Below are 27,596 nucleotides of genomic sequence, written 5' to 3' on the forward strand. Positions count from 1 at the left end.
CATGCACACCTGAAGCAGAACAAAGCCCACGACTGGGGGACGATTATCACTTCCACTCCTTCCTCGGTGGCAGCTTTTCTGAGGTAAAATAAAAGTGCTACACGCTGCTGAAAAAGCCACAGAGCAAGCTGATCTAATGAACTGAAGCCATGAAAACCTCCTCTTCATTTTTACCTTCAGATTTGCCTAAGGATAAAAATCTGCTCTCCAACTTACTGAACCACAACCTCCTCCATCTCTACTTACCTTCACGCATGAATTAAATCACCCCTGGGTTTATATATATATATATATATATACTGTATATATACTGTATATATATATATATATATACGTATATATATATATATATATATATATATATATATATATATATATATATATATATATACAGTACCAGTCAAAAGTTTGGACACACCTTCTCTTCAGTGTTTTTTCTTGATTATATTTATTTTCTACATTGTAGATTAATACTGAAGACATCCAAACTATGAAGGAACACATATGGAATTATGTAGTGAACAAAATTTTTTTTAAACAAACCAGAATATGTTTTATATTTTACCAACTCTACCTCTGCACAACACAACTGATGGTCTCAAACACATTAAAAAAGCAAGAAATTCCAGAAATTAACTCTAGACAAGGCACAAACATTAATTGAAAACCATTCCAGGTGGCTACCTCATGAAGCTGATTGAGAAAATGCCAAAAAGTGTGCAAAGCTGTCATCAAAGCAAAAGATGGCTACTTTAAAGAATATAAAATATAAAACATATTCTGGTGTGTTTAACACTATTTTGTTCACTACATAATTCCATATAAGTTCCTTCATAGTTTGGATGTCTTCATTATTAATCTACAATGTTGAAAATTAAAAAAAAATCAAGAAAAGCAATTAAAGTCAAAATGAGGAATAAGATATGACAAACAACTACATGCAGGGGTGTGTTTAAGGTGTTCTTGATTCAGAATCATTCAGCTTGTGGAGTGGAGAATCCACTGAAGAGGATATAGGTGAAGGATGAAGGTTCTGATATGTCATCATTAAGCATTATATGAGAAGACCTAGTGCTGTTCAGTTGAGATGTGTACAAATTAGGTTTTATGTGGCCTATTTTCTTCAATCTGTTTACTTTGATTAAAGGTTAGATTGTTAGTAAAATATTTTTAGTGAAAGATAAAGCTGAGCTGATTTTTGGATTGTGGAACATTCTCAGCACTGACATGGTAGTGTTTGTTGTGTTTCGGGTGCAGAAGTGGTGTTGGGATTTTTGAATAGTGTTTAAACTAACCTCCCCTTTTTATTAGGAATACATACTCTGTTAGCTCTCTTTGTAACTGTATATGTACTGTTAAAGGGATTGTGTATTAATTTTCCACTGAGGGCGGCACGATGGCTCAGGGGGTAGCACTGTCGCCTCACAGCAAAAAGGTCCTGGGTTCGATACCCAGGTGGAGAGGTCTGGGTCCTTTCTGTGTGGAGTTTGCATGTTCTCCCAATCGATGAATCTTGTGTAACCTGTCCTGTCATGAATGTAACCAAAGTGTAAAACATGACTTTAAACACCAGTGAAAAATTTATCACATAATCACATGACACTGTTGGCTACAAACTTCTGATTGGAGCAGTATTCTGCTTCCATCACTGATCCTGACGTGTTTGAAAATCCCAACAATACTGCTGCACCTGATGAATTAATGTGTATAACGCACTACTATGTTATTACAATGTTAATGTCAATGAATATTATGAATAGTTCACCACTCAAATAAGTAAATGACAGAGCAACGGAGTGGCTACAATTTGTAACTATATACCACCAAATATTATCTGTAAAGTAGGTAAAGCTACTACAAATTAATGAATGCGCACACCAGATAGTTGTACCCAATAAAGAGCGCTGTTAGTGTATTTCATGGCAGTTGTGAATTTCCATTAAGTTTTGTGACCTTTTTTTCCATGACCTAAACTTCGATTATAATTTTAGTGATAAAGAAACTTATATAATGCTATTTACCTTTGTGACCTGGCATCGTTATTGCTTATGAGCAATCATAATTAGCAACATCTGGTTTGACTGCATCTATGAAGCAAGCAGGATTGTAAACAGCATCAGTTTACAAGCATAAGTCTAGGTTTTCAATTAAACCTTGGCAAGAATCCAGTGTTTTGTAGGTGTGTGTGTGTGTGTGTGTGTGTGTTTCCCCCAACAAAATACTGTGCTGCAATTACTCATGCAAGTCTACTTGCAAGCAAGCTTTTTAACCTAAATATTAGTACATCTACATACAGGGCTGGACTGGGAACAAAATCTAGCCCTGGACTTTTTTCTTGACCAGCCCACTACAAGCAAGTCGTGCCACACATATCACCCCCTATATATCATACCCTTATCATACCCTTCTATATGTATATATTTACATATAGAATACAAATTCTACAATATTTCTTAAAATTTACAGTTTCTTAACTATTGGATGTATAGTTTTCTTATTCTATTGGATGTATTTAAACCTTTAACACTGGTAAATATGCTTTTTTCGCACTTTTATTCACACGTGATACACGTTTGTTCCAAATTAGCGCATTGCTCCGATGAGCAAAGAAATAAATAGCATGTGTAAATACTTTAATACAGGGGTGGGCAATTAAATTTTCGAAGGGGCCACATAAGCAACTGGGACTGTTGTGGAGGGCCGGACCAATAAGGTGAACTTCATTCTGCTCAATATTAATTTTATCTCTTTATTTACATTTTCAGCATTTAGCAGACGCCTTGATCCAAAGTGACTTACAATAAAGTTACAGTATACAGTCTGAGCAATTGAGGGTTAAGGGCCAGCAGCAACCTGGCGGTGGTGGGGCTTGAACCAGAGACCTTCTGGTTACTAGTCCAGTACCTTAAGCACTAGGCTACAACTGCCCACTCTTTATTAAAAGCAGTAAATTGTGCAGTTCTAATAAGTTGTTAATGTTTAGATGACAATTAGAAGTAAACAGAGTAAAACATCAACATTATTTTACTATTTAAACAAACAAATGCAAAAAAAAAAACAAAAAAAAACAAATGTGAACAAAATGTGCAGGTTTTTAAACTTTACACTATTTTGTTTTGAGTCTAATTACCTAATTTATTTTTCAGTCTTTTGTTATTGTTGGATATTCTTATTAAAATCACAAAGCTGGTCCTGACTGCTTCAGTTCTGGATGTGTTAAACTTTATAAAAAGTCCTTGTTGCTTTTGCAGTTTAGTTAGTAAAGCTTCAGGTGTGACGCTCCGCATCGTTCATGTTCTTGTATTTCTGTTTAGTACCATAACAGCGATTTAAACCCGAAATTGTGATCGTTAAACAGCTTTACACCTGACTTCAGTAAATAAATACTTCAGAAGTTCACGTCTTGTTAAAAACTCCACCGTCAGTCACACTCAGTTGTGTTCGCATTACGGTGAAGCTGATACACTCTCACACACGTAAAACGAAACGGATATTTAAAGACACAGAGCTCCCGTCAAAATCAATCCTGTTATATTGCATGTTTGATGTACATTTATTTACGTCTAATTTTTAATTGCCACGAACCTCATGCTTGGGGATGTCTCGCGGGCCGGATGTGGCCCGCGGGCCGTACAATGCCCAGGTCTGCTTTAATATGTTCACAAGGGAAATTAACCATGTGAGCTATGCACATAATCACTCTAAAAATTTCAAGATAGTGTTTACTTGCAGAGACTAATGGTACCATCTCAAATTATATCCACCGCCCTATGTAGTGCACTATGTTGAACATGACATAATAGAACTTTCACAAACATAGTCCTTAAAACGACTGGTTTAAAGCCCCTGGTATCCAACAGTAGCTTAGATAACTACTTATTAATCATTCAGTGATTGTTAAAAGAAATGTTTTGTACTGTTAGGAAGTACCCTAAGTAGGGCATAGGCGACATTTGAGATGGGCCCACAGTCTCTTCTTAAGCTCTTTGGCTATGCTGTAGTTCCTCACTGCCAAACAGGTTGTCCAGTTTCCTGCACTTTTCTGCATCTGTTTGCAGCTTTTTCTGCACCTCCTTTACGCTTTTTCGACCCTTTCTCCATCTCGCACTCATTTACTATGTATTTTTTGAACTAGTGGTTGTGATTACGGTTTATCCTGGGGGAGGGACATTTCTGTGATTGGCCAATGGATATGCAGTGATAATACTGTGGTGGGCCAATGCACACTTCAGGATTATTATTCAGGAATATTTAAAACAGAATTTATTTTTCACTCCCTCAGCGGCCCACATACAGAGCGGCCCACCGGGAAAACTCCCGACCCTCCCGATGGCCAGTCCATCCCTGTCTACATACATACACAAACAAATGTAGGAGAATATTCATATCAGGGCTGGTTCAATACCACTTTTTTATGTCCGATACCGATACTGCAAATTGAGTATCTGCCGATACCAATCCGATACTGTCATTTTTCCTCTCAAACAACTAAGCAGTAATAATACATGTCTCAATGCACCATGGTTAATCTAGCTGTGAAACAAATATTCTAATGGAATAAATACAGAACCTACAACATCACACTACTGCTGTTTTTATTTTAACTTTTACACACAGAACATTTAGCAGCACTTTTTTTTTATTTACTATTTTTCCCACTTTTTCCCCCCCAATATTATCCCCCAGTCTAGTCGCGTCCAGTTTACCCTGAATGTGTCCTCTATACTGATTCGACCCTTCACCGCTGACTGAGGACGCCTCCAAACTGACATGCGCCCCCTCCGGCACGCATAGTCAGTACAGATAGTGCATTTTTCACCTGCACGAGTCGAGTTCATATACTTGACGGGCACTGTGCTCGGAGGGTCACACCCCCACCAGCGTTATTCCTCAGCCCTGTGCAGGTGCCATCAGTCAGCCAGCAGGGGCCGCAGTCGCACCAGTTATGAGGACCCATGATCCGACTTTCTTTACCCTCTGACCCTGAACAACAGCCGATCGTTGTTCATGCGGCCGCCCAACCCAGTCGGAGAGGCAGAGCTGAGATTCGATACCATGTATTCGAAACCACAACTCTGGTCATCCGAAGTGTCTACAATTGGAAGATGTGGATGTCAATCAAACGCGAAGGACCAATTAGAATTGATGCAGAGTTGAGATTTTTCGTTAAAGTTCTGTCACGTTTTTAGATTACTAAACACTACTGGATTTTGAAGAGGACGTATGTGGCTAAACCGGAAACAATGTAGTTTGTTTTATTTCATAACACTAATGGATTAATCGTTGAAGATGTGACAGATCTCCAAGCCGAAACAAGATAGGTTTTCTTTATCTCAGGTGAGCGATTTATCATTTATAAAGCGTTTTTTTATTGTGTTTAAACAGTGTTTTTAGATGTGGCCGTAGTAGATTATTTTTTTTAAATGCTTAAAGTTTAAGTAGATCCGTGTGTTTTAATTTCTGAATGGCTGCTGCAGATGAGTTGTAGATCAGTGGCACATGCTGATGATGTGATCAAGATGCACCTTGTTACGGCAGTTGCCTAGTGAGTTGGCAATAAACAGCACTCTGTTGGAACGTACAGTATCTTCGTGTGTTATTTGCTTTACACACAAACAATGGCCTTATTTACATAAAATGTTGTACATTAAGCAACAGTATCGAATCGGATTACACTTTTTTTCCCTTCCGATATCCGATCCAGTGATTTGGGCCAATATCAGAGTATCGGGTGCCAGCCCTAATTCATATATGTATTTATTCACATACATAGTAGTAAGCGCTGTTTCCCACAAAGTAGTGCACCCAGGACCAAAACTATGATAACGGTTAAAACGTGTTTCATGGGTAAAGTGGTGTTAGAACCACTTGTGTTTACAGCTGCATTCAAAATGTTGTGGCGCATATGTAATATATTACGTATACATACATAAACAGCAAAAGAGTATACTCAGTTTCAACATCCTAACATCATAAATTTGTGTTGAGAAATTACTTTGAGAATTACAGGGAAACACATTAAAATGTAAATATTTCTGCTCAACTACCTTCACAGAAATTCACTTCAACTGATCAAATTTTTATTGGCATATTCTGAGAGATTTCACTGGTGTTGACGAATCACAATTGTCTATTATTCATTTCCTTTAGCTGGCTGCCTTCCCGCTGACTCTATCAGAGGAGGCTTTACCAGCATGGGGTTCAACAAAGGTAAACAAAGCCTTTTCCTCACAGCCAGAAACCAAAAGCGGAACAATGCACTCCTGCCTCCTATACCGGCTCATCCTTGTTTCTCGAATCTTCCCTTCTCCTCTTCTCTGTAACCTTGGTGTAGCAACTCTCTCCCATACTGTCTCTTCCTTTATTCACTCCCTGTCACTTTTCACCCCCCTGGCTGGCTTGATTGAACTCATGACCTCAATCAAAAGACAATTACCCAGGCGAGGGTAGGACGCAATTATCCCACATCAAAAGGAGATTGAGCACACCTGAATAGAGACAGCCACCTTTATTTCAACTAAGACCTGGGACAGGGCGCATGAGTAAAGCCCAGGGAAAGAATAAAGAATCAAATGTCACAAATATTACAAATTACTAGAGATTGACATAGTCATTATAAGCTTTGAATATTCAATTGCATATTTAGTTAATCACTGAACTGAGTAAGTCCCAGACAGGAATCTGGTGTCTTTGCACCAAAAATGTCAAGAAATCACTACAGACTTTATTACAGACTGGACTGAATAATGAAGAACTCCAATTGTTTACATTATTATTATTATTTTGTTTAATTTAATTTTGTGTATGTATGATTTGTGTAAATCCTATTCATTCTAATTATTCTCCAGGCCACCCAAGGAGGATAGGGGTCCCTGCTGTGTCTGGTTCCTTTCAAGGCCTCTTCTTATAATTTTAGTTTAAAAGAGGCTAAAAGAGGAAAGGGCCACCTCTAAATGCTGGGACATATTTATATTATACATATTAGCAATAGTTTGTGCTGAAAAGTCTTCACTTAGTAACTAGTGTCCACATAATTTTGCCATCAAGTTTATAAATATGGCCATTAGACTCACTCAGACAAAGCCATCAGAGGGAGAGTTTTATTGTCAGATTAAACAAAGATAAAGTGATTGGCCATAATGACCAGAACATGACTTGAAAGCACAGGGAGTAAAATCAAGTTTTGCTTCCAGTACAGCTTCAATCCCCCTTTAAACACTATCATGAAAGTCTTAAATGTAAGAGATGCTGAAGAAGACTTGATAAAAATCTTCTAATTATTTAAGTGTGCTACATTAAAAAGACTACTGATAAGGCCGGATGCATTTGCAAATTAACATTAGTGTGACTGAATACAAAAATTATAATCATTTTTAATGGTAGGGGCCAGATGAAGAGTCAACACATGCAAATCCATATTCAGTAAATGATAAACAAGTACAGGTTAAAACCAGAAGATTAGTAAACAAGGACCACAGAACAGGTGACAAAAAGAGCACAATAATAAGAAAACGTGACTCAGTTACTGTTCTGCAAGGATACACAACTAAAGACAAGGAGCACATACAGCATATTTAGAAAGCATTTGTGTCCAAGGTCTATAAAATTCCATTTTTTTGGCCTGCACATTACCCTGACCGTACACTAACTGATTACTTTTGAAATTTATTGTAATGTCAATTGTGAGCTAGGCCTTCTGCACCCACTTCAGTGACTGATGCTTTTTGATTAGCACATTTCTCACAGACACACCCCAACATCATATGAAAAACAGCCCCTAAAAATTATAAAAATAAAATTCATTGGTAGTTAGCGGGTATTTAATATGGAGAAAAATATTTGGACACCTGACCATAAGCTTGTTGGGCATTTCATTAAAAAAAACAAATAGTATTAAAATAGAGTGACCTCTATGTAATCTTTGCAGCTATTACAACACACTTCTGAGAAAGCTTCTCACAGGACTTTGAAGTATGTCTGTAGGAATTTGTGCCAATTTAGTCAAAAGAGCATTGGTATGACTGGGCACTGATGGTCCAGAAAGCCTTATTTGAAGTTCTGATTCATTCGGAAGCTGTTTAATGGGGGTTGAGGTCAGGGCTCTGTGCAGGCCACTGGAGTTTCTTTAAACCCAGATGATCCTTATGTTGCTTAAGAAAGGGCGATTGCTGCAAAGTTGTAAACCTATAATTGTCTTCATGTAATTAATTTATTGTTAGCAATTGTTGTGGCTTAAACACATAAATTCAAAAATTAGAATGGTTGTCCCAATACTTTTTGGGTGCCATACAGCTCTATAGTCCCGGTAAACTAGAGGAATATCTAACCTCCGGTCACAGTCTGGGATGAGTTGGTCATGTTTTTCCAGTGTTTCAATGCACCTATTATAGAAAAAAATAAGGTTGAGTAACTGTTCTGAAATGTCACTTTGAGTTGGATAGAGTACCAGCCTGACAGTATGCAATCCCATCTTATGCTTAGTGCTTTCACTTAGGGTATAAATCCTACATGACCCCAATCAGGATGAAGCAGTTACTGATCCTGAATGAAAAATGAAAATAAATGATCTGTAATTACAACTTAGATTTTTGCAAGTCATGATTAAAATGAGCAAAAACAAATATTTGAAGACTTATTTTCAAGTAGCATTATACACCGATCAACAATAACATTAAAACCACCTCCTTGTTTCTACACTCACTGTTCATTTTATCAGCTCCACTTACCATATGGAAGCACTTTGTGGTTCTGCAATTACTGACTGTAGTCCATCTGTTTCTCTGCATACTTTTTTAGCCTTCTTTCACCCTGTTCCTTAATGGTCAGGACCCCCACAGAGTAAGTATCATTTGGGTGGTGGATGATTCTCAGCACTGCAGTGACACTGACATGGTGGTGGTGTGTTATTATGTGTTGTACTGGTATGAGTGGATAAGACACAGCAGTGCTGCTGTAGTTTTTGAACACCTCACTGTCACGGCTGGACTGAGAATAGTCCACCAACCAAAAACATCCAGCCAACAGAGCCCTGTGGGCAGCGTCCTGTGACCACTGATGATGGTCTAGAAGATGACCAACTCAAACATCAGCAATAGATGAGCGATCGTCTCTGACTTTACATCTACAAGGCGGACCAACTAGGTAGGAGTGTCTAATAGAGTGAACAGTGAGTGGACACTGTATTTAAAAATGTCTGTTCCACTCATACCAACACAACACCACCACCATGTAATGGTAACTGCAGGGCTGAGAATGATCCACCACCCAAATAATATCTGCTCTGTGGTAGTCCTGACCATTGAAGAACAGCATGAAAGGGGGCTAACAAAGCATGCAGAGAAACAGATGGACTACAGTCAGTAATTGTAGAACTGCAAAGTGCTACCATATGGTAAGTGGAGCTGATAAGATGGACAGTGACTGTAGAAACAAGGAGGTGGTTTGAATGTTATGGCTGATTGGTGTATATACATTATACATACATCCAATATACATTACCATAAGAGATTAGTAAACTCAACTAGGGAACTAGGACTAAATAGTTATTCAACTCATTTTCACATTAAGTTGCCAAATTAGACAAACCTAATATAATCAAGACCTGAAAAGAGTTATTTGATTTTCTTTATAAACAGACAGCACATTCCATTCCAGACTAAAACATTAAAAATACTAATGCAGATGGACAAAAAAATAAGTAACAAAGGGTGCATTGAAATCTATTAAACTAGATATCTGGTCAAAGTATGATACGCAGTCTAAAAGAGGTTTCATAGAGAGGGTAGATTAAAGCTAACCCCCCCACCCATCGATAATGTCCCTATTATGACAAGTGATGCAATATCACTGTAATTTACTGAATGAGAGGTTAATGGGCAATTGCAGGAGAGTGAGTAAGGGGCACTATGAAGGAAGGCAATCATGAAGGTGGAAATAAGAGTAATGGAGGGTTCTGCAGGTGGCATATCTGAGCCCCTTATAGCAGGTCCGTGATTAAGAATAAAAGCTGGCTGCTTTAAATAAACATACGTTGGTAAATAAAACAGACCAAGTTAGACCCGGACCAATACTGCACATTAAAAAGGAAGCACAATTGATATGCAAGAAACATTAGAATTCTGCTTGTGCAGTCAAGCCGGAAAGTCTGCACACCCCTTTCACCTTCTCCACGTTTTATTACATCACAGACTCATACTATAATAGATTGAGTTCTTTTTTTGCCTCAAACATCTACACACAATCACCAATAATTACAAAGTGAAAACAGGGTTACTTTATTTAGGGGTTACATATCTGTACACACCCTTAGCCTGATACTTGGTTGATGCACCTTTGGCAGCAATTACAGCTTCAAGGCGTCTTGGGAAAGAAGCTACAAGCTTGGCGCACTTGTTTCCGGACATTTTTGCCCATTCCTATGATACATCCTTGCAAGCTCTGTCAGATTAGATGGGGAGCGTTGGTACACGCGTCGGTTTGAGAGTCCTCTAGTTGCCTTTAGGCAAACTCCAAGAGGGCTGTCATGTGCCTTTTACTAAGCAGTGGCTTCCTGCTTTCACTTTGTCATTGTGGGCTATTTTGTGTACAATTTTGGGACAAACAATGAACTCAAACTATTATAGAATGAGTCTGTAACGTAATAAAACATGGAGAAGGTGAAAGGGGTGTGCAGACTTTCCGGGTTGACTGTATACTTCAATATTAATGGTACCAGGTAGGGCATGTTGAAGTATATATAACTATATGCATCATGTCACCAACACTTTGATGAGTGCAATGCGGATCAGCACTGTGTACAGGGAGACACACCCTGACAGCACTCTTTTCTCGTCTCTGTGCAGGCGGCATCAATCAGCCAGCAGAGGTCGCAAATGCATCAGTTATGAGAGTGTTCCTATCCGGCTTTTAATATCCCACCCCTATCTGAACAACAGGCCAATTGTTTATGTGGTTGCTCAGCCCAGCCGGCAAGCAGAGCTGAGACTCGATACGATGTATTCGAGATCCCAGCTCTGGTTCTAGTGTGTGTTTCAATCATTTAGTCACAAAAATCATTGACCTCCCAAGCCTATCATGGCAGACATATCCCCTAAATGTGTATATGAATCCAATTTAAGTACATTTTTAAATTCATAGCCTTATAATAAGCCTTTATAATTATGATTTGTTATTATAGATTTAAGTCAGTTATTAATAAAGCGTTAATGAAGGTGTCCCTTCAAATCTTAACATATAGGTTAGGCATTCATTTTAATTAAATTAAAATCTGCAATTAAAAATGTTTGAATAGGTAAAGGCTTACAATATTATAATTTTTTAGGATTATAATTAGGAGAACGATCATCTAGTGTGAGGCTGTTATGATGTAATACAGACTGGACATGCAATAATAGTGCTGGCCAGACATTTTGAGTCAGTTCCAAGTGACGTCAGGGCTTTAAATGGATTTCCTGGCTGATCCTCAACCACCCTTATCATTTTCCTACAGAGATACAGTGTATCACAAAAGTGAGTACACCCCTCACATTTCTGCAGATATTTAAGTATATCTTTTCATGGGACAACACTGACAAAATGACACTTTGACACAATGAAAAGTAGTCTGTGTGCAGCTTATATAACAGTGTCAATTTATTCTTCCCTCAAAATAACTCAATATACAGCCATTAATGTCTAAACCACCGGCAACAAAAGTGAGTACACCCCTAAGAGACTAAACCCCTAAATGTCCAAATTGAGCACTGCTTGTCATTTTCCCTCCAAAATGTCATGTGACTCGTTAGTGTTACTAGGTCTCAGGTGTGCATGGGGAGCAGGTGTGTTCAATTTAGTAGTACAGCTCTCACACTCTCTCATACTGGTCACTGAAAGTTCCAACATGGCACCTCATGGCAAAGAACTCTCTGAGGATCTTAAAAGACGAATTGTTGCGCTACATGAAGATGGCCAAGGCTACAAGAAGATTGCCAACACCCTGAAACTGAGCTGCAGCACAGTGGCCAAGATCATCCAGCATTTTAAAAGAGCAGGGTCCACTCAGAACAGACCTCGCGTTGGTTGTCCAAAGAAGCTGAGTGCACGTGCTCAGCATCACATCCAACTGCTGTCTTTGAAAGATAGGCGCAGGAGTGCTGTCAGCATTGCTGCAGAGATTGAAAAGGTGGGGGGTCAGCCTGTCAGTGCTCAGACCATACGCCGCACACTACATCAAATTGGTCTGCATGGCTGTCACCCCAGAAGGAAGCCTCTTCTGAAGTCTCTACACAAGAAAGCCCGTAAACAGTTTGCTGAAGACATGTCAACAAAGGACATGGATTACTGGAACCATGTCCTATGGTCTGATGAGACCAAGATTAATTTGTTTGGTTCAGATGGTCTCAAGCATGTGTGGTGGCAATCAGGTGAGGAGTACAAAGATAAGTGTGTCATGCCTACAGTCAAGCATGGTGGTGGGAATGCCATGGTCTGGGGCTGCATGAGTGCAGCAGGTGTTGGGGAGTTACATTTCATTGAGGGACACATGAACTCCAATATGTACTGTGAAATACTGAAGCAGAGCATGATCCCCTCCCTCCGGAAACTGGGTCGCAGGGCAGTGTTCCAGCATGATAATGACCCCAAACGCACCTCTAAGACGACCACTGCTTTATTGAAGAGGCTGAGGGTAAAGGTGATAGACTGGCCAAGCATGTCTCCAGACCTAAACCCAATATAACATCTTTGGGGCATCCTCAAGCGGAAGGTGGAGGAGCGCAAAGTCTCGAATATCCGCCAGCTCCGTGATGTCGTCATGAAGGAGTGGAAAAGCATTCCAGTGGCAACCTGTGAAGCTCTGGTAAACTCCATGCCCAGGAGAGTTAAGGCAGTTCTGGGAAATAATGGTGGCCACACAAAATATTGACACTTCAGGAACTTTCACTAAGGGGTGTACTCACTTTTGTTGCCGGTGGTTTAGACATTAATGGCTGTATATTGAGTTATTTTGAGGGAAGAATAAATTGACACTGTTATATAAGCTGCACACAGACTACTTTTCATTGTGTCAAAGTGTCATTTTGTCAGTGTTGTCCCATGAAAAGATATACTTAAATATCTGCAGAAATGTGAGGGGTGTACTCACTTTTGTGATACACTGTACTTGGCTTACAAACAGCAGCATGGAATGTACAAACTTTTTACTACAAGTCTACAAAATAATATGATTAAAATATTACATGCTATATTAGTTAGCTGTTAGCGGTTAGCTAGATATGTGCTAATAAAAGCAACTTAAATTAGCTCTAATTATAGCAATCTTATCCTGTTTAACAAAAATGTAACCAACCAGTTCTTTCATGATATTTCGTATATTTGTACCACATAATTACAACTACAATTTTACAGTTTTACAGTCTTGTGAGACGCCTTCTCTGAGCACTGGTGTTCCACAGGGCTGTGTGTTAAGTCCATTGCTTTTCTCCCTGTTCACCCACGACTGTGTGCCACTGCATAAATCCAACATCCTTATCAAGTTTGCAGATGACACCACAATGGTTGGCTGCATCAAAGACAATGACGAATAGGCCTACAGGGAGGAGATCCAGCACCTGGTGGCTTGGTGTTTCTCCAACAACCTTCACCTGAACACTGAGAAGACCAAAGAGCTTATTGTGGACTTCCGGAAAGCCAATTGCTGAACACACTCTCCTGTCCTAATCAACGGTGACGAGGTGGAGCGTGTCTACAGTTTCAGGTTTTTGGGCATCCATATCTCTGAGGATCTTTCCTGGATCCACAACACCTCCTGTCTTGTGAAGAAAGCGCAGCAGTGTCTTTACTTCTTTAGACTAAAAAAGTACCATCTGTCTCATCAAATCCTCACAAACTGCACTATCGAGAGCGTACTGTCCAACTTTGTGACAGTGTGGTATGACAGCTCCACTGTGGCTGACAGGAGGACTGCTCAACATACCATTGGTACACAGCTCCCTACCATTGGAGACTTTCATCAGGGACCCCTACCACCCCAGCCACACACTGTATAACCTTCTGCCATCTGGGAAGAGATACAGGAGTGTAAGCGCAGTTTCTACCCACCTCAATTACCTTACTGAACACTACACTACGCTGCTAACACCACCAACACCCTGGACTACACACTGGACACACTGGTTAGAATGATAAGTGCTAATAAAGGCAACTTAAAATAGTTTTAATAATAGCAATCTTATCCTGTTTTAACAAGAATGTACCTAAACAGGTATTTCACGATATTTACAATATATTACAATTCTATGAAATACGTGCACATGGCATTAGAACATGGCAATCCACAGACGGTGACACAAACGCAGTGGTAGAATATTACAGACATAAAAACTACGAGACTGGATTAATGAGAGTTCTGAGACAGAATTCAATTTCATTTTTTATGTCTTTCTAGATATTTCAGAAGAATTTCTGTTCCCTGAGAACTCTGCTCAATAAATAAAATAACCACAGTCACAGAGGCACTTATAAAATATAAAAAAGTTGCACAAATATAAGTTGGATGGTTGAAAATTGAAATATTTTATGTATAATATTAACTAGTTGAATAGCATACTGGTTCTATCACTTCCTTCTGTACCATAAATTGAACCACAGCATCCAAACCTAAATAGAGTTGTAATAGATTAATTAGTGAGATTTGGGTATTGTAACATTATCTTATATCTACATTGTAATCACACTCCAGTGTTCCATTTATAACTGGATTGATAATATTCATTACATGATAAGGTTCCTCAGACAAGAGCACCAATAATGTTAGATTTCTTTTTAATGTTTTAATGGAAGCTCTACAGTATGCCTCACAAAGGGCACATAAAATATGTAAGCAATTTTAGCACACAACTAACGGCAGCTAATTAGTCAAGCTTTTAAATTACTAATTACGACAAACTTGAAGTTTGAGGAACCTCTAATCCTCTAACATCAGATATATTTTTTAAACATTCTTATAAAGCCGGTCTGACTGGGTTGCCAAGCTTTTTAGGAATGCATTAAAGATTACATTGATGGAATCTCATTTGGTTGTCTACACCACAGCAGTCTAGGTCATGATGGTTTGACTTGTGTACTTTTAAGATGCATATTATAATGGGAATTACTGAACCAGTCCTCAACATATGCATTAAGTATGAGGTTGCTAACAACACAGATTTATGGCTGTCTGAGTAATACCAATGAGTCGAATGGACACGGTTTTTGAAGTGTTGTACAAGTCAAATAGCTCTATTTTGGTCCAGAATGATATTATTAAGGCCTTACCTAATTCAAGGATGTGAAAATCACGTCACGGACCGTGAAATGAGCTGTTTCCTGTGAAATGAGCTGTCTGCACAATATGCAATATAAGGCAGTCCTAGCAATCATATAGCATCATACTTTAGTTAGTGTACAGACTTATTGTGCTGTAGTGTGCTGACAGTGTTTGATGTACGTACTGTATGTGTTTACGTATTCGGTGCATTTTGTCCCAGTCATTCCATAGTCAATGAAAAAGTGTGCTTCTCTACACACGTGATCATCTCTCTGTATACTGTGCTCAAAATAACAAGCCAGTAACGTTTTACTCTCCCAATAATAAGTCTATGTACAGTTAATTTCTTTCTTTATAAACTCAGCAAACTCTAACGACGCTCGGTTCCACTAGTAATCGGTTAGTCAAAAGTCTAAAGCAGCTTTTTTTTTTTCAAAAAAAGTTTGGAAAACGCCCTACCGATTATGTGGACGCAGAGGGGTGTGTCAAAACACGGTCTAGTGTTTTTGTATTTGAGAGGGAGCTATTAAGGTAGGCTGTGCTGTATATTGTAGCTTCTACTGATTATGTCATTCAGTTTATGCGTGTTGTTTAATGACTGTCGTAAAATGTGGCACTTTTCTTTAAAAATCTGTGACATTACGCACATTTTCCAATAAATATAGTAGGACCCTAGATATTATGAATAGCAACAATTTACCCAAAGACCACATATACCCCAATTCTATGAATTAAGGGCAATTTGTAAAATAATCCTCTTTTTAACATTTTTTAACTAGCAAAATACAAAGAAAGGACTCGATGTTTGTTGATAACCTTCATGATATTCTGTTAATATAAACAAATTTGTCATTTGATGCTTGTAAAGTAAAGTTGGGGCAAAATAGGAGTAAAAGGTGCATATAATATTTAAGTTACACTATTTTAAAACATTCCACAATAAGCAGGTAATTTGGCAACATATGACCATGAATTGTTATAAAAGGAAGATCTACCGAGGGCTCAGTCTCAAGCAAAAACTGTGTCATCGCTCACCACTTTGTGTTAGACTTTGTGAGTGAAATGTGTGAGATGTGTCAGTTTGCAAACATCTACCTTGCATATTACTGTGAAAAGATTCAGCCACATGAATCACACATTAGGTATTTATGTAAACCAGAAATGTCAAACTCAATCACAGAAAGGGGCCAAAATTAAAAACCGGGACTATGTTGAGGGCCAAACAGGGTTAATATTTATTAAACAAAAGGAAAATATATTCTTTGATTACGGCCCTGCCAGCTTCACAAACACGGCAAACTGGTTTACTACTAATAAATGTAAATACAAGAGATCTTCAAAAAGTTTCAGCAATTTTATATTTTCGTTGGAAATGGTGAGGGCGGGAGGAATAGTAGTTGACCGTGTATGAGAGACTGAGAGAGAGCTTATAGTCCAGATTTAGCGCCAACTGATTTCCACCTTTTTTGACGCTCAAATAAGCTTTAAGGGGAACATGATGTTTATCTGATGATGTGAAAGCAGCGGTGCATCAGTGGCTACACGCTCAACCAAAAACATTTTTTTGCTGCTGGAAAAAATGCATTAGAAGGTGACTACGTAGAAAAGTGATGTCATTTGTTTCTAAATTTTTAATGAAGAGTTTAAAAAGTGCGGAAACTTTTTAAAGAACTCTCGTAGACACTCTGCAATTAAACTGTCTCTGCAATAGACACTATGTAATTAAAAGTGATAAGCCTATATGACTTCTGACCAAGGATGAATGTGCAATAGAGTGAAGGAAAGGTGAAACTGGGCTTGCAGGTCTTGGTATACTCGCTGTTGCAGTGCATTCTGGGACTTAGTAATAACAGTGTGTCCCTTAGATACTGGCTGGGCAGATACAATTGAACCTTAAGCTGGATGTGGCTTATGGGCCTTGAGTTTGACAGCCGTTTTTCTGTTCCAGCATGACAGTGTCCCTGTGTACAAAACAAGGTGTATAAAGGCATAATGAAAAGCTTGGTTTAAAGAAACTCCAGTGTCCTGCACTAAACCCTGACCTCAGCCTCAATGAACAGCTATGGAATTAACTGGAACATCTATTCAAGCTTTCTTGATTTACATCGGTGCCCAGCCATACAAATGACTGATCAGGCACAAATTTCAACAGATATACTTTATATATATACAGTATATACAGGGGTTGGACAATGAAACTGAAACACCTGTCATTTTAGTGTGGGAGGTTTCATGGCTAAATTGGACCAGTCTGGTGGCCAATCTTCATTAATTGCACATTGCACCAGTAAGAGCAGAGTGTGAAGGTTCAATTAGGAGGGTAAGAGCACAGTTTTGCTCAAAATATTGCAATGCACACAACATTATGGGTGACATACCAGAGTTCAAAAGAGGACAAATTGTTGGTGCACGTCTTGCTGGCGCATCTGTGACCAAGACAGCAAGTCTTTGTGATGTATCAAGAGCCACGGTATCCAGGGTAATGTCAGCATACCACCAAGAAGGACAAACCACATCCAACAGGATTAACTGTGGACGCAAGAGGAAGCTGTCTGAAAGGGATGTTCGGGTGCTAACCCGGATTGTATCCAAAAAACATAAAACCACGGCTGCCCAAATCACGGCAGAATTAAATGTGCACCTCAACTCTCCTGTTTCCACCAGAACTGTCCGTCGGAAGCTCCACAGGGTCAATATACACGGCCGGGCTGCTATAGCCAAACCTTTGGTCACTCGTGCCAATGCCAAACGTCGGTTTCAATGGTGCAAGGAGCGCAAATATTGGGCTGTGGACAATGTGAAACATGTATTGTTCTCTGATGAGTCCACCTTTACTGTTTTCCCCACATCTGGGAGAGTTACGGTGTGGAGAAGCCCCAAAGAAGCGTACCACCCAGACTGTTGCATGCCCAGAGTGAAGCATGGGGGTGGATCAGTGATGGTTTGGGCTGCCATATCATGGCATTCCCTTGGCCCAATACTTGTGCTAGATGGGCGCGTCACTGCCAAGGACTACCGAACCATTCTGGAGGACCATGTGCATCCAATACTGTACATACAGTGAGGCCAAAAAGTATTTAGTCAGCCACTGATTGTGCAAGTTCTCCTACTTAGAAAGATGAGAGAGGTCTGTTATTGGAAAATAAGTATTTGGTCAATAACAAAAGTTCAACTCAATACTTTGTAACATAACCTTTGTTGGCAATGAAAGAGGTCAAACATTTCCTGTAAGTCTTCACCAGGTTTGCACACACTGTAGCTGGTATTTTGGCCCATTCCTCCATGCAGATCTCCTCTAGAGCAGTGATGTTTTGGGGCTGTCGCTGGGCAACACGGACTTTCAACTCCCTCCACAAATTTTCTATGGGGTTGAGGTCTGGAGACTGGCTAGGCCACTCCAGGACCTTGAAATGCTTTTTACGGAGCCACTCCTTCGTTGCCCGAGCGGTCTGTTTGGGATCATCGTCATGCTGGAAGACCCAGCCACGTTTCATCTTCAATGCTCTCACTGATGGAAGGAGGTTTTGGCTTAAAATCTCACGATACATGGTCCCGTTCATTCTTCCCTTAACACGGATCAGTCGTCCTGTGCCCTTTGCAGAAAAACAGCCCCAAAGCATGATGTTTCCACCCCCATGCTTCACAGTAGGTATGGTGTTCTTGGGATGCAACTCAGCATTCTTCTTCCTCCAAACACGACGAGTTGAGTTTTTACCAAAAAGTTCCATTTTGGTTTCATCTGACCACATGATATTCTCCCAATCCTTTTCTGGATCATCCATAAGCTCTCTGGCAAACTTCAGACGGGCCTGGACATGTACTGGCTTAAGCAGGGGGACACACCTGGCACTGCAGGATTTGAGACCCTCTCGGCGTAGTGTGTTACTGATGGTAGCCTTTGTTACTTTGGTCCCAGCTCTCTGCAGGTCATTCATCAGGTCCCTCCGTGTAGTTCTGGGATTTTTGCTCACCGTTCTCATGATCATTTTGACCCCACGGGATGAGATCTTGCGTGGGGCCCCAGATCGAGGGAGATTATCAATGGTCTTGTATGTCTTCCATTTTCTTACAATTGCTCCCACAGTTGATTTATTCACACCAACCTGCTTGCCTATTGTAGATTCACTCTTCCCAGCCTGGTGCAGGTCTACAATTTTCTTCCTGGTGTTCTTCGACAGCTCTTTGGTCTTGGCCATGGTTGAGTTTGGAGTCTGACTGTTTGAGGCTGTGGACAGGTGTCTTTTATACAGATAACGAGGTCAAACAGGTGCCATTAATACAGGTAACGAGTGGAGGACAGAAGAGCTTCTTAAAGAAGAACTTACAGGTCTGTGAGAGCCAGAAATCTTGCTTGTTTGTGGGTGACCAAATACATTTTGTCTCTCATAGTTGAAGTGTACCTATGATGAAAATTACAGACCTTTCTAAGTAGGAGAACTTGCACAATCAGTGGCTGACTAAATACTTTTTGGCCCCACTGTATATATATAGTTTTCTCTCTATATATTATAGTCTCTCTATATATTATAGTTTTCTCACATACAGTGTATCACAAAAGTGAGTACACCCCTCACATTTCTGCAGATATTTAAGTATATCTTTTCATGGGACAACACTGACAAAATGACACTTTGACACAATGAAAAGTAGTCTGTGTGCAGCTTATATAACAGTGTAAATTTATTCTTCCCTCAAAATAACTCAATATACAGCCATTAATGTCTAAACCACCGGCAACAAAAGTGAGTACACCCCTAAGAGACTACACCCCTAAATGTCCAAATTGAGCACTGCTTGTCATTTTCCCTCCAAAATGTCATGTGATTTGTTAGTGTTACTAGGTTTCAGGTGTGCATAGGGAGCAGGTGTGTTCAATTTAGTAGTACAGCTCTCACACTCTCTCTTACTGGTCACTGAAAGTTCCAACATGGCACCTCATAGCAAAGAACTCTCTGAGGATCTTAAAAGACGAATTGCTGCACTACATGAAGATGGCCAAGGCTACAAGAAGATTGCCAACACCCTGAAACTGAGCTGCAGCACAGTGGCCAAGATCATCCAGCGTTTTAAAAGAGAACTGTTCTCAGAACAGAACTCGCGTTGGTCGTCCAAAGAACCTGAGTGCACGTGCTCAGCATCACATCCAACTGCTGTCTTTGAAAGCTAGGCGCAGGAGTGCTGTCAGCATTGCTGCAGAGATTGAAAAGGTGGGGGTCAGCCTGTCAGTGCTCAGACCATACGCCACACACTACATCAAATTGGTCTGCATGGCTGTCACCCCGGAAGGAAGCCTCTTCTAAAGTTTCTACACAAGAAAGCCCGCAAACAGTTTGCTGAAGACATGTCAACAAAGGACATGGATTACTGGAACCATGTTCTATGGTCTGAAGAGACCAAGATTAATTAGTTTGGTTCAGATGGTCTCAAGCATGTGTGGCGGCAATCAGGTGAGGAGTACAAAGATAAGTGTGTCATGCCTACAGTCAAGCATGGTGGTGGGAATGCCATGGTCTAGGGCTGCATGAGTGCAGCAGGTGTTGGGGAGTTACATTTCATTGAGGGACACATGAACTCCAATATGTACTGTGAAATACTGAAGCAGAGCATGATCCCCTCCCTCCGGAAACTGGGTCGCAGGGCAGTGTTCCAGCATGATAATGACCCCAAACACACCTCTAAGACGACCACTGCATTATTGAAGAGGCTGAGGGTAAAGGTGATGGACTGGCCAAGCATGTCTCCATACCTAAACCCAATAGAACATCTTTGGGGCATCCTCAAGCGGAAGGTGGAGGAGCGCAAAGTCTCGAATATCCACCAGCTCCGTGATGTCGTCATGGAGGAGTGGTAAAGCATTCCAGTGGCAACCTGTGAAGCTCTGGTAAACTCCATGCCCAGGAGAGTTAAGGCAGTTCTGGGAAATAATGGTGGCCACACAAAATATTGACACTTCAGGAACTTTCACTAAGGGGTGTACTCACTTTTGTTGCCGGTGGTTTAGACATTAATGGCTGTATATTGAGTTATTTTGAGGGAAGAATAAATTTACACTGTTATATAAGCTGCACACAGACTTTTTTTCATTGTGTCAAAGTGTCATTTTTGTCAGTGTTGTCCCATGAAAAGATATACTTAAATATCTGCAGAAATGTGAGGGGTGTACTCACTTTTGTGATACACTGTATATATACAGTGTATCACAAAAGTGAGTACACCCTTCACATTTCTGCAGATATTTAAGTATATCTTTTCATGGGACAACACTGACAAAATGACACTTTGACACAATGAAAAGTAGTCTTTGTGCAGCTTATATAACAGTGTAAATTTATTCTTCCCTCAAAATAACTCAATATACAGCCATTAATGTCTAAACCACTGGCAACAAAAGTGAGTACACCCCTTAGTGAAAGTTCCTGAAGTGTCAATATTTTGTGTGGCTACCATTATTTCCCAGAACTGCCTTAACTCTTCTGGGCATGGAGTTTACCAGAGCTTCACAGGTTGCCACTGGAATGCTTTTTCACTCCTCCATGACGACATCACGGAGCTGGCGGATATTCGAGACTTTGCGCTCCTCCACCTTCCGCTTGAGGATGCCCCAAAGATGTTCTATTGGGTTTAGGTCTGGAGACATGCTTGGCCAGTCCATCACCTTTACCCTCAGCCTCTTCAATAAAGCAGTGGTCGTCTTAGAGGTGTGTTTGGGGTCATTATCATGCTGGAACACTGCCCTGCGACCCAGTTTCCGGAGGGAGGGGATCATGCTCTGCTTCAGTATTTCACAGTACATATTGGAGTTCATGTGTCCCTCAATGAAATGTAACTCCCCAACACCTGCTGCACTCATGCAGCCCCAGACCATGGCATTCCCACCACCATGCTTGACTGTAGGCATGACACACTTATCTTTGTACTCCTCACCTGATTGCCGCCACACATGCTTGAGACCATCTGAACCAAACAAATTAATCTTGGTCTCATCAGACCATAGGACATGGTTCCAGTAATCCATGTCCTTTGTTGACATGTCTTCAGCAAACTGTTTGCGGGCTTTCTTGTGTAGAGACTTCAGAAGAGGCTTCCTTCTGGGGTGACAGCCATGCAGACCGATTTGATGTAGTGTGCGGCGTATGGTCTGAGCACCGAAAGGCTGACCCCCCACCTTTTCAATCTCTGCAGCAATGCTGACAGCACTCCTGCGCCTAGCTTTCAAAGACAGCAGTTGGATGTGACGCTGAGCACGTGCACTCAGCTTCTTTGGACGACCAACGCAAGGTCTGTTCTGAGTGGAACCTGCTCTTTTAAAACACTGGATGATCTTGGCCACTGTGCTGCAGCTCAGTTTCAGGGTGTTGGCAATCTTCTTGTAGCGTTGGCCATCTTCATGTAGCGCAACAATTCGTCTTTTAAGATCCTCAGAGAGTTCTTTGCCATGAGGTGCCATGTTGGAACTTTCAGTGACCAGTATGAGAGAGTGTGAGAGCTGTACTAGTAAATTGAACACAACTGCTCCCTATGCACACCTGAGACCTAGTAACACTAACAAATCACATGACATTTTGGAGGGAAAATGACAAGCAGTGCTCAATTTGGACATTTAGGGGTGTAGTCTCTTAGGGGTGTACTCACTTTTGTTGCCGGTGGTTTAGACATTAATGGCTGTATATTGAGTTATTTTGAGGGAAGAATAAATTTACACTGTTATATAAGCTGCACACAGACTACTTTTCATTGTGTCAAAGTGTCATTTTGTCAGTGTTGTCCCATGAAAAGATATACTTAAATATCTGCAGAAATGTGAGGGGTGTACTCATTTTTGTGATACACTGTATATATATACAGTATATATATATATATATATATATATATATATATATATATATATATACAGTATATATATATATATATATATATATATATATATATGTGTGTGAGAAAACTATAATTAGGAGAACTGTTATGATGTAATACAGATTGGACATGCAATAACACTGTTGGCCAGACATTTTGAGTCAGTTCCAAGTGACGTCAGGGCTTTAAATGGATTTCCTGGCTGATCCTCAACCACCCTTATCATTTCCCTACAGAGATACTTGGCTGACAAACAGCAGCATGGAATGTACAAACTTTTTACTAAAAATGTTCAAAAATATATAATTAAAATAATACATGCTATGTTAGTTGCTTTTAGTGGTTAGCATGATAAGTGCTAATAAAGGTAATTTAAATTAGTTTTAATAATAGCAATCTTATCCTTTGTGTTTTAACAAGAATGTAACTAAGCAGTTCTTTTATATTTCTTATAATGTACCACATAATTACAACTACAATTTTACAGTTTTATCAGGTATACTTTAAAGTCTTGTGAGAAGCCTTTTCAACAGAGTGACTGTTATAGCTGGAAAGATCACATTTATTTATTAGGATTTTAACGTCATGTTTCACACATTTTGGTTACATTCATGACAGGACAGGTAGTTACTGGCTACACAAGATTTATCAGTTCAAATCTTTTAATTGTCAAACACAGTCATGGCCAATTTTGTAACTCCAATTAACCTGACTGCATGTCTTTGGACTGTGGGAGGAAACCGGACACTGGGAGAACATGAAAACTCCACACAGAAAGATCCTGGACCGCTCCATCTGGGAATCGAACCCAGAACCTTCTCGCTGTGAGGTGACAGTGCTACCCACTAAACCACCGTGCCACCCAAAAGATCACATAGCAGTCTTTTTAATACCATTTGTTTTTAAAATGAGTCCAAATACTTTTGACCATATGCCATATCATGACAGAAGATAAAACTACATTCAGCATACATGTGTGTGTTATTTTATAAAGAAAGATGTGGCTGGCAGGTGTAGGCAAGAAGAAGCCCATTTTAGCCCACATCCTGCCATATTTTAGTAATTTATCACCTGTAGTGTGGCATCTAATCCACATTTACATTTAGTTCCACAAAAGTAAATGCAAATAGAAACAGAAAGCATTGAATTATAAAAACAAAACAGTACGAATAAAAATGTTTTACCTTTTTAACTGATTTTATATTTTGTATGAAAATGCTATCCACAAAAGCCCAATTAATTTCTGAAGCTACCCACTTTGCCCAAAAAATGCAACAGTACCCCTGTAAAATTGGATAAGAATGTCATTTAAACGCCTGGCTTTACTGGCTTTTTATTCGCTACAGTGCATAATGTATATAAGGGATTTACATAATCCAGAGAAATGTCTGTATTTAAAAAAACAAGTTCAAAAATGACTACTACATGCATATGACCTTCTATCTCTCAAACTGCACTGCATAACAAATCACTTTTGTTATTGATATGGGTTTGATTCCCAGGTGGGGCAGTCTGGGTCCTTTCTGTGTGGAGTTTGCATGTCCTCCCTGTGTCTGTGTGGGTTTCCTCCGGGAGCTCCGGTCTCCTCCCACAGTCCAAAGTGAGGTGAATTGGAGATAATTGTCCATGACTGTGTCTGACATTAAACTTGAACTGATGAATCTTGTGTAACGAGTAACTACCTGTCCTGTCATAAATGTAACCAAAGTGTCTAAAACATGATGCTAAAATCCTAATAAATAAATAAATAACTTCTATGTGCTCTGTTCCACCTAAAATGAAACATTGAAACTGTGATTTGTAGTCTAAGGTCTCATCCTTTAGAATTTTTTATTAAAGTAATAGATGCACTGATTACTGTAAATTTTAAAATAGGGTGAGGGATGTTGACATGGCATGTGTAGATTATCAGTTAAAAATATATCTACAGATCTAAGAAATATAATCTGCCAGCTAGTTTTTGTCTTTATCAGAGACAGTAAGCTGTATTCTGTACAACAGAATGGCTGCATACTCAGAGAGTGCAGATGCTGAACTGGACTGCCTGCAGCTCATACCTCTCTCTCACTAGAATATGTTCTTTATGATTAAGCTGAGGTACTGCAAAGATATAAACTGATGGCTTCAGTACACAAACAATGATTAGGTGGTGTTAAAAGTCCAGGTTTAGGCGCTCAAGTGGCGCAGCGGTAAAACACGCTAGCACACCAGAGCTGACATTTCGAACTCATTGGTTCAAAACTCAGCGCCGCGAGCTGCCTGGGCTTGGCGCCTACATGAACAACGATTAGCTGTTGTTCATACAGATGGAAGCCGGATAGGGACTCTCCATAACTAATGCAATTACAACCTCTGCTGGCTGATTAACAGCACCTGCACAGAGTCAAGGAAGAATGCGTTGATCAGGGTGTGGCTCTCCGTACACAAAGCTGATCCGCATATGAACTCGCCTCTTGCGGCTACTTCATACATGTCGGAAAGGGCGTGTGTTAGTTTTGTTCTCCTCAATCAAAGTGGGGATCAGCATCAGTGAAGAGGAAGCATAATGCCATTGGACGTGCTTAAAAGTCAGGAGAAAAAGGGGAAAAAATGCATAAACAAAATATAAAAAAGTAAGTCCCGGTTTGGTTTATATTATTATTATTATTATTATTATTAATATCATTATTATAATTGTTATTATTATTGTTGCTGTTATTATGACTATTATTATTATTATTACACATCTCTTTTGGAATTAAGATTTGCATATTTTTTGCACTCTAACTGTAATTGATTCCAGCAACTGTGGCACAACAAAAGAGACAGAAAATTGAAAACTAAATAAATTAACATTGCTAAAAATGTACCCATCTGCAACATAAACCTTATCCCATAGAGAAAAACCTATAGAGTGACTACACGGTTGATTGGAGTGCCTGTGGACACATCATACATCTTCATCTCTATGCAATTCAACACCAGCACTGGGTATTTTAAGGTGAAAAAGGTTACACTCCCATTAGCTTAGACTAAAAATGTCCCCTCTCAGCTGAACACCATTTCAGTGATTATAGAAGAAAGCTGTGTTTTATCTGGATCCTAAAAAAACTAGCTTAGGGCTAAGTTCCTAAATTGTTCACATGGCAGCGTAGTTACAGTATTAAACATACTCTAGATAGCCATGTGAAGCTAAGTGTACTTTTAGTTTTTGTTTAGAAAAAGGTAGGTGTGATGACAGATCTAAAGTACTAACTATGTATCATTTTCCATCCATCATGCTTTCAGACTTTGAATGCGCTTTTAGATTTCACAGTAGAAAAATTAGGGGGTTTTCATCTTGGTGAAAAAGAAAAAATTTTGTATATGTTTCTGACCTGTGCTCTGTCTACCTGAGCAACTCAGAGCTCAACCAAACAGCTTTCACCATTTTTAACCATCAGTGTCTAACGAAAATAGCATGAAGGAATCCTGACAGTTTTGGACAGCAATGTCCTGAGAAATTAACTTCCCTCAAGCTGACAGGGAACAGTATCATAACATACATTTAGTTTTCAATGTGTGTAGTCATTCATTAAGTACCTTTCAGTCAAACGATCATTTGCATGGTCAGACACTGATGTTAAACAGGGAGGCCTGTCCCAAAGATGATTAACAACGTTGAGGTTAGGGCTTTGTGCAGGACACTGCAGTTCATCTCTTCCAGACTGTTTAAACCAGGGGTGCCCGATCGCGTTCGACCAGTCGATCATGCTGATAGATCGCGCCTCATTCAAACAGGTCAACGTAATTGACATGAAATGTGACCACTGTTTCTTTAATTTGTGGTTTGTTACCATAGCTTTGCCTCAGCCCGCCTGAAGCACTGCTAATCTAAAAAGTTTTCATTCATCAGTAGCCAGTTTGCACCATTTTTGCATTTTTCCTTTTGTAACCTACACTGTTTGTGAGAATGAGTGCACAACCAAGCACAAAGAAACCAAAAACTTTTCTATTTGGGCAAGACCAATCTTACATACAGAAATTTTAACCGTACAATCTGTCATATTTATAAAGTCAAAGGCCTCGGCTGGACTATTCTGGAACTTGCTGGCTGTGGAATAATATTCAAACAAGAAAATGTGGCACATATTTGACAGCATTTTTTTTGGATCAACCTACTAGTGTGAATCAGCCTTTTAAGTCTAAATATCAGTCCACCCTTACTGATGAACACTTGGAAGCTTGCATAAGAATTGGCATCGGCAGCTATTGTCCTACACAAATCTGGCTGACACTATTTAGTGCAAAACCATCAGAACAGGGTTAGTGTGATTTTTCAGTCGCTTGCCTTGTAATGCTAAACATCAATATAGGCAACTAAAGCGCATTTAAAAAAAAAGCTTCAAAGCTTCAAACCCTAAGTAATCTGTTTCCAAATAATTAAAAAGTGATGCTGGGCACCCAGGTGGCGCAGTGGGATATTCTGCTAGCACACCAA

This window comes from Trichomycterus rosablanca, chromosome 11 (assembly GCF_030014385.1).
Source record: "Trichomycterus rosablanca isolate fTriRos1 chromosome 11, fTriRos1.hap1, whole genome shotgun sequence".
In the NCBI taxonomy this organism is placed as follows: Eukaryota; Metazoa; Chordata; class Actinopteri; order Siluriformes; family Trichomycteridae; genus Trichomycterus; species Trichomycterus rosablanca.